Consider the following 12355-nt stretch of genomic DNA (forward strand, 5'->3'; position numbering starts at 1 on the left):
TGCCAGTGCTAACGTGCAGTAGAAGGTCTGTGTCCTGAGGTTCCACACAAAGTGTTGACCAGAAAGATCGCTCAGAATGAAAGATGTGTGTAAGTAAAGGTTTTGGAATTGACTTGACCCCCATTCACAGTCCAGCCTTGTGATCTCAATTTCCATGCACATCTAACCTAGGATAGCGTGCATGGGGCCTCCCGGGAAACCCAGGCATTACTTGCGATATTCAGTAAATGTCAAACTACTGGAGAAACTCCAGAGGTGCCACTAGAACGGCCAGGTACATGGAACACGCCTGAGCCGCTTCAGGAGCACAACTTCCTCCTCTGCCAGAGCAGGGCGTCACAGAGTTCCTTCTCTGAGGCGCACTCCCCTACCACAGGGACAGGTGAGGCGACCTGCTAGAGTCCTGTGTTCTCCACGAGTAAAGAACGCTCGGTCCCCTCTGTCCACCAGGGAGCAGGGCCCGGGGTGAGCGGCAGGACTGTGAGGCAGGAGCTGACGATGGGCAAAGCCGAGGATTTGCGTGTGATGAGGTCAGCGGTGAAATGGGCACCCTCCAACCCGGGGTCCCCGGAGTCCCCGGCTGTTCCCACACTGGCTCGAAAGGCACCGCCCTCACGGGAGAGGCCCGGAAGAGGTGGCAAGAGGAAAGGCAAGTGGGGCAAGGAGGCGGAGAGGCCCAGCTCAGCTTTGGCTCTGGCCACCCGTCCGGCTCCTTAAGCTGAGGAACCACAGCAGGTGAGTGGGAAGCAGGGCATCTGTGGGCTTTGGCCTGCTTCTCTGGGTGTGAGAAGACTGGGTCCTCTGTATGGGAATGGTCAGCAGTCCTCGCAAAAAGAATCCTGTCCGTTAGGAAATGAGGTCAGTGGTTAAGATGTTTCAGTGAGGGATATAGGAACCATGCGGAGAGTCCCACTATTTCCTACACAGGGGGGAACAGCGGCTTCTTCATGGTCTTAGGAGGGGCTGAGCCAAACCAGGAGGGTCATCTACACCTGAGAGCAGATCTGTAGCCTTGGAGGTGTTACCTCGTGTACACGTACTTCAAATTCATTCTCTTGTGGGAGTGCAGCGATCAGGCCGTGTTAGTCCGTGCAGGTGGGCAGTAAGGTGTCAGACATTGGAAGTGAAAGGAAGGAAGGAAGGGAAACAGCCGCTCCACGTGGGGTTGGGGGAACATAGGGAGGAGGTTGGATTAATGACAACTCGGAAGACAGGCCCTGCCGAGCTGGGTCACATCGTGGGGGTGTTGGAGTTAGGTGGTGCTGCCCACTGGTGCTGGTACTTTGGAGGGATCTCATGAGGAGATTCTGGAAGAAACGGTGTCTGCTCCACTGACTGCTTTGTGTCTGGCTGCTACATACCCTGGTATGTTATAGGGAATCGGATGTTTCCCGAATGAATGAATAAGTGAATGTATTCTCCGCTTCTTACGGTCTCCTCCAGACTATGTGGGGTAGCTGACAGGCCAGGGTCTGGAACTCTCGCACTGTCTTCCTTCCTGTGCCCGGCGGACTGGAGCATGAGACCGTTGGAGGGAGGAGGTGACCTCTACCTCTGACAATTCAAGGAGTCAGCAGTTGCCCCCGATGCCTTGGCCCCAGCACACCCTGCAGTGGGAGGAGCCTGTGAGGCCTCACTGGGCCCTCCACCATTGTTTCCATGGACCTTAACTACTTTCCTCCTTAACCAGACCCAAGTTGAGTGGGCCTCTAAAGCTCCTCTGTGAACGATCTGCCTCGGCCTGTCTCCCCCTCTCCACCATGCATCTCTGGTCAAGTCCAATGGGTCACACCGAAGCCCATCTCTTTGCCTTCACCCAGGCTCTCGGAAGACGTTTTTGGTTTTTTCCTTCCAGAGCGAAGCCTGTGACTCTGGAAACTGTCCTGCGTGGCCTGTCGCAAGGGCCATGCTCGAGGACAGTGTGTGCAGGACATGTGGTTAGCTGTTGTTGAAGCTCTTCCCACAGACGGTGCACCGGTAAGGCTTCTCCCCGGTGTGGGTCCTCCGGTGGACACCGAGGCCGGACCTCTGGTTGAAGCTTTTCCCACGCTGCCCACAGCGGTAGGGTCTCCCCCCGTGTGCAGCCTTAGGTGGGCAGTGAGGTCGGAGCGCTCGCTGAAGCCTTTCCCGCATTCGCCGCACTTGTCCGGCTTTTCTCCCGTGTGGATTCTCCGATCCCGAACAAGGTAAGGACCTCGGCTAAAGCTTTTCCCACATTCCTGACACTTAGGAGCTTTTTCCAGTCTGGCGCCTGGCTGGTGGCGACAGAGAGATCCCTGAGAGCAGGTTTCTCTGCTCAGATTTGCTCGGGCCTTCTCTCCAGCACGGAGTGTCTGCTGACCCCCCCGTCCTGGGACGGGGCCGTCCCCTCACGCTCATCTGGAGAACGTCTATGTGGCTCTCTCGGCATAGGCTCACCCTTCCTGTCTCTCTTGGTCTCAGGGTGGCAAAAAAGGCCACTAGACTTTCTCCACAGGGCCTTCTTCACTTCTGCCTCCTCTGGATCTTCCCATTTTCAATTCTCGTTTTTAGTTCCATTCGTGATCTCAAGACCTGAGAGAACAGAAACATGCTGGACTCTGGAAAATGACACACAGGAATGAGGAAAGGTACAATTAAAGCACCATCAAGAAAAATACCTAAATGGAAGGCGTCATAGGATTCAGTCTTCTACTAATTAGTAGTCTAATTTCATTTTCCAGTTGGAATATTTTCAAGCTCCAAACCCTGTGGTCACAGGTAAATATCCCCTAAATTCCACCTACTTTTCTCTTGTTCTGTCCCTTTTTGGATGTTTGGACACAGTGACAAAACTGAGGTAGGGAGGCCAGCTCTGTGTCATCTGCCAGTCTGTCTGCAGGTTTGATCTCAATTTTTGACAGCCTAACTAAAGGCCTTCCCGAGTTTGGCCCAAATGAGAAAAAAGCGTGTTGCGAGCACCTGGCCAGAATGTGATTTATCAGGAAAGGAGGATCATGCTGGAGAAAGACAGAAGAGGAGAGTCTGGGCTGGAGCCTGACTGGCCACCTGAGGAAGCCGATGAGAGAAGCTGCATAAGAAAAATGACACATACTCCATGAAAAAGGCTGGCGGATGCGTATTTGGGCTCTGAAGGGCAAGGGAAAAAGCATCTGTGCTGAGACAGCCAGACTCCCTGGCCCGTGGAAGCCCATCCATCAAGGTTGTAATCGTGCCAGCAGGAGAGGCAGCTCCCTCTTGATTCCCAGGCTAAGGACTCTGGGTGGACCTCCCTTTGGGTGTCAGAGCCAGAAAACAATGCATGGAAGGCCAGTTGAAGGACCTCATGACCTCTCTGACATCTTCAGATGAAGGGGGTTGGGGGTAAGAGTGAGCAAAATGAGAACCTCTAGAGACAACAGGGGTCAAGCACAGCTCACCTGGGCCCCGGCTGTCCCCCACACAGAGCCTGTCTCCTGGTCTCAATGACCCCTCTCTGGGGAAGGTTCCTGGGAGGCTATTCGAGAAAACAGACTGTTGGAGGGCGGCTGCCACAGAGCAGCCAGAGCGGGGGCTTTGAGTGCTGCAGCAGCAGCAGCACTGGGAACCTGTCACAAATGCATATTCCTGGGGCCTGCCCCCATCCACTGCATCAGAATTCCTGGGGCTGAGCCTGGACACGGCCCCCGGGTGAGTCCGAGCACACTAGAGTTTGAGGACCACTGCCATCGCCAGTGGCCTCTGTGTGTGAGGCCTGTGTGTGTGAAGCTCCTTTCAGCAGATTCTTGGCATAACAGCTTTAATCAAAAAAGGGTTTCTTCATTCTAAAGCACAATGGGCACGTTATAGAAAAAAAAGGTTACTGGAGGGGGAAGCTCTGACCCTGCCACCCAGTTACCCTAGTAGTCCTAAAACTGTCACAGTATCTCATGCCTTTTATTTTTCTCAGACCAACATAGTATATTCTTTTCCAGAAATCCACCTTCAAGAATTCTAAGGAAACAGTTTGTTTTGTTGACTTATTAATGGAACTTGGGAGAACACGCAGAGGTGCATGACCCTGAGGCAGTTACCAAACTAGGGATCAAAGCAGCCCGAAGATGGGGTGAGAAGGGGGAGCAGAACCTGGCACAGGGCGAGTTTTTACCCCTTCACACTCAGACACCACAGCCTCGGGAACCACACACTGGAGAGCAGTGACTTTCCAAAAGATTAAAAAGAAATAAACGGTAAGATTTATACTGATATTGATTGTGCACATGTACCTCTTAGACCATTTTCTGTTTAATCAATAAAAGCTAGCCAGTGTAAACAGTGTGAAGACGGAATGTTTTCCTCTAGGATTTGGGTTCAATAATGTGGTGGCTTTTAAAAATTATCAAGCAGGGGAGCCTGGCTTGCTCAGTTGAGGAGCATGTGACTCTTGATCTTGAGGTTGTGAATTTGAAACCTATTCTGGGTGCAGAGATTACTTAAATAAATAAAAATTTTTAAATAAAATATAATCGGGGCACCTGGGTGGCTCAGTCGGTTAAGCGTCCGACTTCAGCTCAGGTCATGATCTCACAGTTCGTGAGTTCGAGCCCCGCATCGGGCTCTGTGCTGACAGCTCGGAGCCTGGAGCCTGCTTCAGATTCTGTGTCTCCCTCTCTCTTTGCCCCTTCCCTGCTCATGCTCTGTCTTTGTCTCAAAAATAAATAAACATTAAAAAAAATTTTTTTAATAAAATATAATCACCGAGTACCCTATAATGGAAGTTTTCAATTAAACATAAAAGGCAGCAGTGGCCATGGACGGCCTCAAAACGTATACGGTGGTTCACTGTAAGACACATACACGGCCAGCCATGTCTGCTCATGTGCGGGAGTATTAGGCAAGAAAAGGATGGAAGTGGCGATACAGACTTAAACCTGCTAAATGAGAGGGGCAGGTGCGGAAGGTGATACCCTCTCTGTGAAATCTCCACCACAGGTAAATCCATAGAGAGAATGAGAAGTAACTTCCTAATGGACAGTTTCCTGTTGGGGGCTGAAATTGTTCTGGAACTGGAGAGAGCTGGTGATCGTACAATACGGTGAACATCCCCTCGGAGAGGCGGTGCCACTGCCCGGCTGCCCACAGTCATTCTCCACCACATCAGAGGGCTCGTTCCTGCAGAGCACTCATCTGGGAGTATCTTTGTTTGTTTGTCGTCTCTTTGCCCATGGCGTGTAGGCTGCAGCAGGCCACGGACCACGCCTGTCCCGTTCACTGCACAATCCCCAGTGTCTGCCGTCTGGCAGGCACCTCAAAGCCACTTATGTCTTTCAGAGCCACCTTCATTCGTTAAGTCCGCGTGTAGGACGTGTCCTGTCTGTCGAGTGAGTGAGGAGCGTGGCGCGGAGAGGCCGCTGCGTCCTGGCAAGTGCCATCAGCTTCCGCTGTCCCTCCCCTCTGCTCGCGGTGCCCTTCGCGCCCCAGACAGGCTTCACATGGCTGCGTTATCCCTCACGTTCCTGTCCCGTCCGCATTCCTGGGAAGAGCTTGGCTCTGAAACAGCAGGGGCTGCGGGAGAGAGAGAGAGAGAGAGAGAGAGAGAGGGAGAGAGAGAGGGGCTGTCACCACAGGGAGAGGGCAAGGGGAACTGGAGCAGGATGACTCGTCACCCATAGGGGTTCCTGCCATTCACCTGTCCCAGCTCTGGCTCCACACCCGGGCTACTGCTCGCCCTTCTCCGTGCCGTCCCAGGTGTTATTCATTGTCCCGACGCCACGGATCCTTCGTGAACTTCCTCAGCTTCGTCCCTGATGCGTCCCCACCACACTCTCTGCCCTCTGCACATTATGTCAACACCACTCAATCCTCGGTCCTGTGAAATGCTACGCCCCCTCGCCAATTCCCCTCCCACAGCCCAAGGACACGTCTGCCTCCTCACCGGGGACACCGGTACCTTCTGTTCTAGCCATGCCGTCTCCACACCCAGCCAGCTGCTTCCTGTTGAGCACAGAGGTGCTCAGGCTACGGCGTTCCTCTGACCCACACGCCTCCTTCAGGCTGTGCCTCTCCTGGACCTCTGGTTGTGATCTCAGTTGCCTTCTTCCCACAAGTCTCCCACAACCAAAGCCACGTTCCCGTTGTGCTGGGCCTTTCACGGCTCCCTTCTCCCAAAATGTACGAGATCGTGACACTGACCGGATCTCACACCTAGTCCTACCTGGACAAGCGCACACTGTGTGAAACTCATCGCTATCCCACACTGACCCCTTAATCCTGGCGGCAGCAGCTCTGATACAACTTTGTTTACTCCATAACCATAGCATCTGCACTCGAGGAACCTTTCGGCAAGAGAGACTGGATGTTAATTCACCAACTCTAATTTTCCTGATCTCCTGAGTGAGGGACAGTGTCCTTTCCCTGGCCTTTTGGAGAACTGTTCTGAGCTTTAACTTTTGTATTAGGGACCCTAAACATCCACTGACTGTATCAGTGTGTACATTATTTCACCAAATGACAAAATCCTCTCCATAGATGAAGGGCATGGGACCAACCCAAGATAGCTAAGAGTTTGCAGTGGGTGGCGGGGGGCTACTGTGCATTTCTCAACACGTCTCCAGCAATGGGATTGCTGTGCTCCTCACCCCGCTTCGTAACTAAACTCACCAGGTTCTGAGTTGCCTGTTCTCACCTGTTGCCCAGACACGTTCTGTACATCGTCAACTAGACCCACAGCCTCCTCACCATGTTTGGCACGCTGCTCACTCATGCGTGGCTGGGTCTCAAGAGATGATGAAGCACTAAGGTAATCATGAAGGAAAACGGTTCACGGTAGTGTGGGTAGCCAGAACAGGCAACGGATCAACAACATTTTAAAAGGCAGCCATAACTAAGGGAGTTAATCATTGATAACTAGTATAAATGGAGAAAGAAAAAGTGAATTTATTATCCAATAGCAGCATCATTATCTCCAGCCAGTCACCCAGCGAAACCATTCGTCCCCACTACAGCCCTTGTGTGGTATCTCAGAACAAACTGTACGTATTTGCTGTCATTGCTACCCAACTCTACTTTCATCGTTTTTCAAGCAGTGCCTATCTATGCAGGGGAGTGTGACTGCAAAAGGAAAGTCTTCGGGGACTTTGGTGAGCCGCACAGCAAGGTTGAGCAACTCTGGCACCAGATTTCAAACTACGAAAATCGTTACTGGCACTCATTCACTATTCACCAGTTTGTGCCTTGTTTCTTCTAGCTTCACAGGGTCTCTTTTCCCACTTGTCTCCCCATCTTCTGCTTCCAACTCCGTACCCATGGTATGAATCAGGCCTGTCAGTTTCATGCAGGGTGTTCTGAATAATAGTAATTCACGATAGTTTCGTTTGTGAAGGAAAGCTTTAATTAAAAGGGAGACTGAACATACATAATTAAACAAACCTACAAAGGGAGAGAGTGTAGAGAAGAACAGAGAAGTGTTCATACATCGAATCCGCTGCTCACAACATCCAACCTCCTGGCTGGGGGAGCCCTGTGCTGAACAGCCTGGTTGGGGTCCAAATGAGTGAGGGTTCTGGGCAGAGAGTCCTCCCCTCGGGTGAGACTTCAGCTAACTATTCCCACCAGGGAGATACATGCCCTACCTGTGTGTGATCTCTGGTGGGTCATAAAGTTGGCCTAAGTGCAGTCCTGAGCCAACTGGTTTTTTGTTTTGTTTTGTTTCTCATTCCCGTCTCACAATCTTGGGAGCCTGGACATCTGTATATTTCTTTCCCGTCCCTGATCCATTCCAGGGGGCCGGCCTGGTCTGCCTTGAGGAGTTGAGGCAAGTTAATCCCTCTTGGCATCAGGAACACAAAGGCCAATACTGATCCTGAGGCCAGATATGAAGCACAAGTCAACTAAGGCCCCCGTGACTGTGTATGTGCGGCCCTGGGTAGAAATGCACAAGTCACACAAGTTCTGTAGAGAACACAGGAGCGCCGCCAGCAGATGCTGCCATTTATATGCTCAGCCTTGGGCCTGATGGCGAGGATCTCAAGCAGCGCTGTCCACGGGTTCTGAAAGCCTGGGAAGAATAATTGCTCTTGAAAAAATTAAGTCCCAACCTGACTCAGATTCCAAGGAAATGAACCTGCTTTGAAACATTCCAGTGACGTAGATGCTTTTTCTTACCGCCTGTGTTTAATCCTCTTCTCTCACGCAAAAAGGATCAGAGAGCGGCTCCCGATTCCATCTGAAAGCACCACTAACATCATGGCCTGGACCTGATCTCCCATTTTCATTCCCACCATAACCTTCCTTCCAGACGAACTGCCCTGGAAAGAAGCTCCCTCGGAAAGCCTGCGGGGATGCTCCGGGAGTTACTTTATTCAGTGCCATCTCCTCACTCCCGTGCTAGGCACTCCGCGCAGGTCCCCCAGAACTTCTTTTCTAAGGCAAGTCTCCTCCAAATGTAGCCCAGTCACACTTAGTGAAAAGGTACCGCCGACCTTCTCACACCCCAATCTTTCCCAGCTTTCGAGGCTTTGCTCTTCCCTCTCCCTCTCTGTGTGGATGTGGCCCCACTCCCGGGGGCGGGCAGATCCCTCAAGCCTTTTCCCATTTCTTTTCCCATTTCCCCGACCACGGGTCAACTTTCACTTCCTTGGAATCCCGCAGCGCTCAGCTCAGGGCTCCCTCTTCCTAGCTAGTGATGGTCGCGAAAGTGCCTCAGTCTTTCGGCCAGACTCCGTGCATCAGAGACCTGGTCCTGCGGACTCTACCACCGGCTGCACGTCGTGCGCCTAGTAAGTAACCCGCTGCCTGGTGAAGGCCGACACTACAAGAACCCCGATGACTAGGAGACAGCGACACCTCGAGATACTGCGGTCCTGAAAGGTGGGATTCACGAACTCCGAACTCTCCGTGGGACGAATGCCCATTTTACCCAGGCAACTCTGGCAGAGACTGCAGGGGAGGCCAGATGAAAAGGGGGTTCCCAGCCTCCAGGGAGCATGCCGTAGCGGACAGGCGGGCGCCAGGACCGCAGGGGCCCCAAATCCCAGCCTAGGGGCTCTGGTCGGTCACCTGTGGGGCCCAGGCCGAGCCGCGCCTCCATTTCCCGGTCAAGGACAACCACACACAGGGATCCCGTTTCACAGGCTGAAACCTACCTCACGAGGAAAACGTAATCGTCGTGGGGGACGCGCGGCCCAGAAAAGGGACGAGCCCTCTGGGGGCCGCCGATCGTGACCGGGACGGAAGCCCCGGGAAGGCCGAGGGCCCCGCGCGCGCAGGGGCGGGCACCCTCGCCGGGAGGGGCTCCCGGACACCGGGCGCCGCCGGGTGCGCAGCGCCTCCCGGAGCGGCGACGCGAGGCGGCGACAGCCGCTCGCCGAGCCGCGCACAGGCCCCTCTAGGCCGCGGCGGGCCGGGACACTCGGTAGCATTAACTCTTTCCCGCCGCCAGGGCTGCGCGGGGCGGAAGGCCGCCTCCTCCGCGCGAAGCCCCGGGCCGCGGCGCGGCTGCTCGGAGCCCCTCCCCCGGAAGCGCGTCACTCCGCTTCCGGCCGGAGCGCGGGGTCGAATGGGCGGCGGGCGGCGACGGGGACCTGAGGGCGTGTGCTGAGGTCTGGCCTGTGCCTCGCGGGGCCCGCCTCTGAGCGGCGCGGGGCGGAGGGCGGCGACCTGCAGGTGAGCCCGGGGCGGGGGGAGCGTCGGTCCCGGAGCTCCCGAGGGACACCGGTCGCTGCGCGCCGGGCGGGGGCGAGACAGCCATTGTCCGAGGGCGGCGGCACTTGGCGGGCCCGGCGGCGGGAGCCTGACAGCCGGACCGTCTTGGGGAACTCCGCCGTCGGGCTCTAAAGGCCACGTCGCTGTCCCCCCTTGCGCAGACGGTGCCGGGGCCGCGCTGGGACCCCGTCGGTCACCGGGGCGGGCCTTGTGGTCGCGGGCTTTCCGGCCGGGCGTCCAGAAGCGGGGCGGGCGCGCAGCCGGCTTTCCCGCCTCGGGGGCCGGTGTCACCGGGCGCCGGGCACCCGGGCGGTGCAGCCTCGGAGACGGCTGCTTCTGCGGGTGCCGAGCCTGGGCAGCGTCCTCGTGCCTGCTGAGCACGCTGGGCAGCCGGGAGCCGGCCACGGGGAAGTACCGTGGCTTCCGGGACGAATTTGGGTGCCGTTCCCGCGGGATCGCTCAGGGAAAGCGAGGCTCCCGAGACTGTCCTCAGCCTCGCCCGGAGGTCTCAGTGACCGTGGAAGAAAGGGCAGGTGGGCTGAAGGGTCACCCTCATCACCCCCGACTCCCCTCCTCTCCTCTTTTACGACTTTGCCTTTGGATAAACATTTTGTAAGCTAAGGTCCGCCTTTACTGTTCTGGGTGAAGTAGGGAGAGATTTAAAAATGCAGGAACGAGTCGTGTGCACGGTGCCCTCTTACAGTTCTTGCAAAGAGGTGCCGAAGGAGAGTGTTGAGCATCTAGTTGCTTAATTGGGGGGATGCTAAGGCTCCTTTTTCCCTAATTACTTTCCTTCTCTGGTGTCGCTTCTCTGTCCCAGGTCTCCTGCCAGTAGGCATACCGTGGAATTGAGAAGGTGGAATGTTCCATGCACTGTGGGCTTCCATCTTCACGACAGCATGAAGGGTCAGAGAGGTTGTAGCCCCTTACTATAGACAGGAGACCGGGATGACACGTTAAGATTGGAGAGAAACTCAGAATGTTGTCCGGATGGCCCCTTGGCATGGGGAAGGTGGGGTAGGAAGCACGAGAGTGAAATCTTTGGACAAGCTCCTTGCAGCCAGAAGCTGTAAGTGTTCTCACTGTCCAACCTTTCCTGAATTGTGACCATTTTTAGGAAGGCCAAGCCCTCAGTGGACGTTTGTCTCTCAACGAGCTGTGCCTTATTTCACCTGAATAATAGGAGACAAAGGGTCTGGCGGTGGATTTTTTAAGGGGAAGGTAAGGCAGGATTTTTCTGCTCATTTTTCTCTCATTATGAGTAGGAGATAGTACATTTCATGTGACTTTCTTAATGACATGTACATTTTTTCTGCTCTCGGTGCTTTGGGACAAAGATCATCTTAGTGATTTTTAGTCCAGTTCCCCCATGGCTTCAGTTACCGAAGATGGTGGAATTGGGATGAAAACTAGAAAGATACAGAACAGGAAACCCCTGAGGGCAGGGATCTAAGTCTAGGAGAAAGCTTGTCGAGATACCCTGAGAACATGGAGCTGTTCCCCTGAGTTGTGCTGCCTGCAGAAGGGTGGGAGCAACTCTGTTTGAGAGTTAACAGTTGCCGCAACTTTTTTCTGTGTCTGTAATTTCCCAAGATTTCATAGTCAGTACCCTGTGGAAATTTGGTGGCCCAGTGTCTCCTTATGTGTGTCAGCTTCCATAGTATCTCATACTTCTCAACATCTCTACTGAGTTTTTTCTTTCTGCCATCAGCCCCCCCCCCGCCCACCCCCAGCAGAAGTAAGTTCTCTGGTAACAGATGGACATTGTTTCTTTCTAGCTTGCAGTCCAAGAGCTCGAAAAAGGGGCAGGGAGTGCGTGCTCTTCAGACAAACTGTAGATGTCCTGGGCTTCAAGATGAAGGCAGCAGACTCACAACCCACAGGCATGTTCCACAATGAATTTTGGAATCCACACCGTGAACTTCAAGAATGTCTGAACTGGAATTGTCGTAAAGAAACTGATCCTGCATGTGAGACGGGTAAGGCAGGACGTGATAATTACTAATTCCTGGGAAATGTGATAGGAACTTGTGCAGTCAGGACGTTGTGAGTATTTCCTGGGTGCTCAGCACTGTAGATCCATAAACAGACCCTTCAGCAATGACAAGTCCCACTTCCCTCCAGGTGTCAGTGGACCAGTGGTGGGTGAAGTTGGGCATTGGCCCAAGGTGCAGAAATGTCCACACCACTGAACTCTGGTGAATTCACTCACCGTGAATTCTGTTCTTTAGAAAGCTGGAGAAAATAGGAGCCGTCCCATCCTCATAAAATACAGAATGAATTGAGATCAGAAACAGGTTATCAATTGCCCAAATATAAACACAATTGTGTATCAGGAAAAAAATAGTGATAAAAAATGATATACTTTACACTGGATTCTCTGAGTACTTCATGTTCAAATATGTTTAACTTTCCCCTGATTGAGAACCATTTATTTCGTAAGAGGAAACTAAAAAGGGTTTTTCTTTCATTAACTCACTTGTTAAAACCAGGGAGCCTGTTCTAGGTGTTGGTAGATATTGGTTCTTGTTTGCAATGAGAAGGTCAATTTAAGACACCACACATAACTTGCAAAGGTGTCCTGTCTCTGATGAAAGGATTGGTATCTTCTGTATTTTAGAAATGTGGGCAGGATGTTCATAGAAGTGAGAGAAATTTTCTCTGCCTTCTTTCCACCCACAGCTGTGCCTGCTCACCAGATCCTAGCCTTTCCTGA

General features: G+C 53.4%; 2 long non-coding RNA genes across 2 annotated transcripts; one reads left to right on the forward strand and one right to left on the reverse strand.

Moving 5' to 3' along the window:
- Positions 1 to 4859: 4859 nt before the first annotated feature.
- On the reverse strand, positions 4860 to 9426 carry LOC125917370 (uncharacterized). The gene is made up of 2 exons (XR_007456169.1): positions 9081 to 9426; positions 4860 to 5502 (listed from the first exon to the last, which is right to left on the reverse strand). It is a non-coding gene; the product is annotated as an uncharacterized LOC125917370 (long non-coding RNA).
- A 55-nt stretch (positions 9427 to 9481) lies between these two features.
- Positions 9482 to 12355, forward strand: LOC125917371 (uncharacterized). Its single transcript, XR_007456171.1, has 3 exons — positions 9482 to 9600; positions 11418 to 11618; positions 12322 to 12355. It is a non-coding gene; the product is annotated as an uncharacterized LOC125917371 (long non-coding RNA).

The sequence above is a fragment of the Panthera uncia genome, unplaced genomic scaffold, assembly GCF_023721935.1.
Source record: "Panthera uncia isolate 11264 unplaced genomic scaffold, Puncia_PCG_1.0 HiC_scaffold_1764, whole genome shotgun sequence".
Classification (NCBI taxonomy): Eukaryota; Metazoa; Chordata; class Mammalia; order Carnivora; family Felidae; genus Panthera; species Panthera uncia.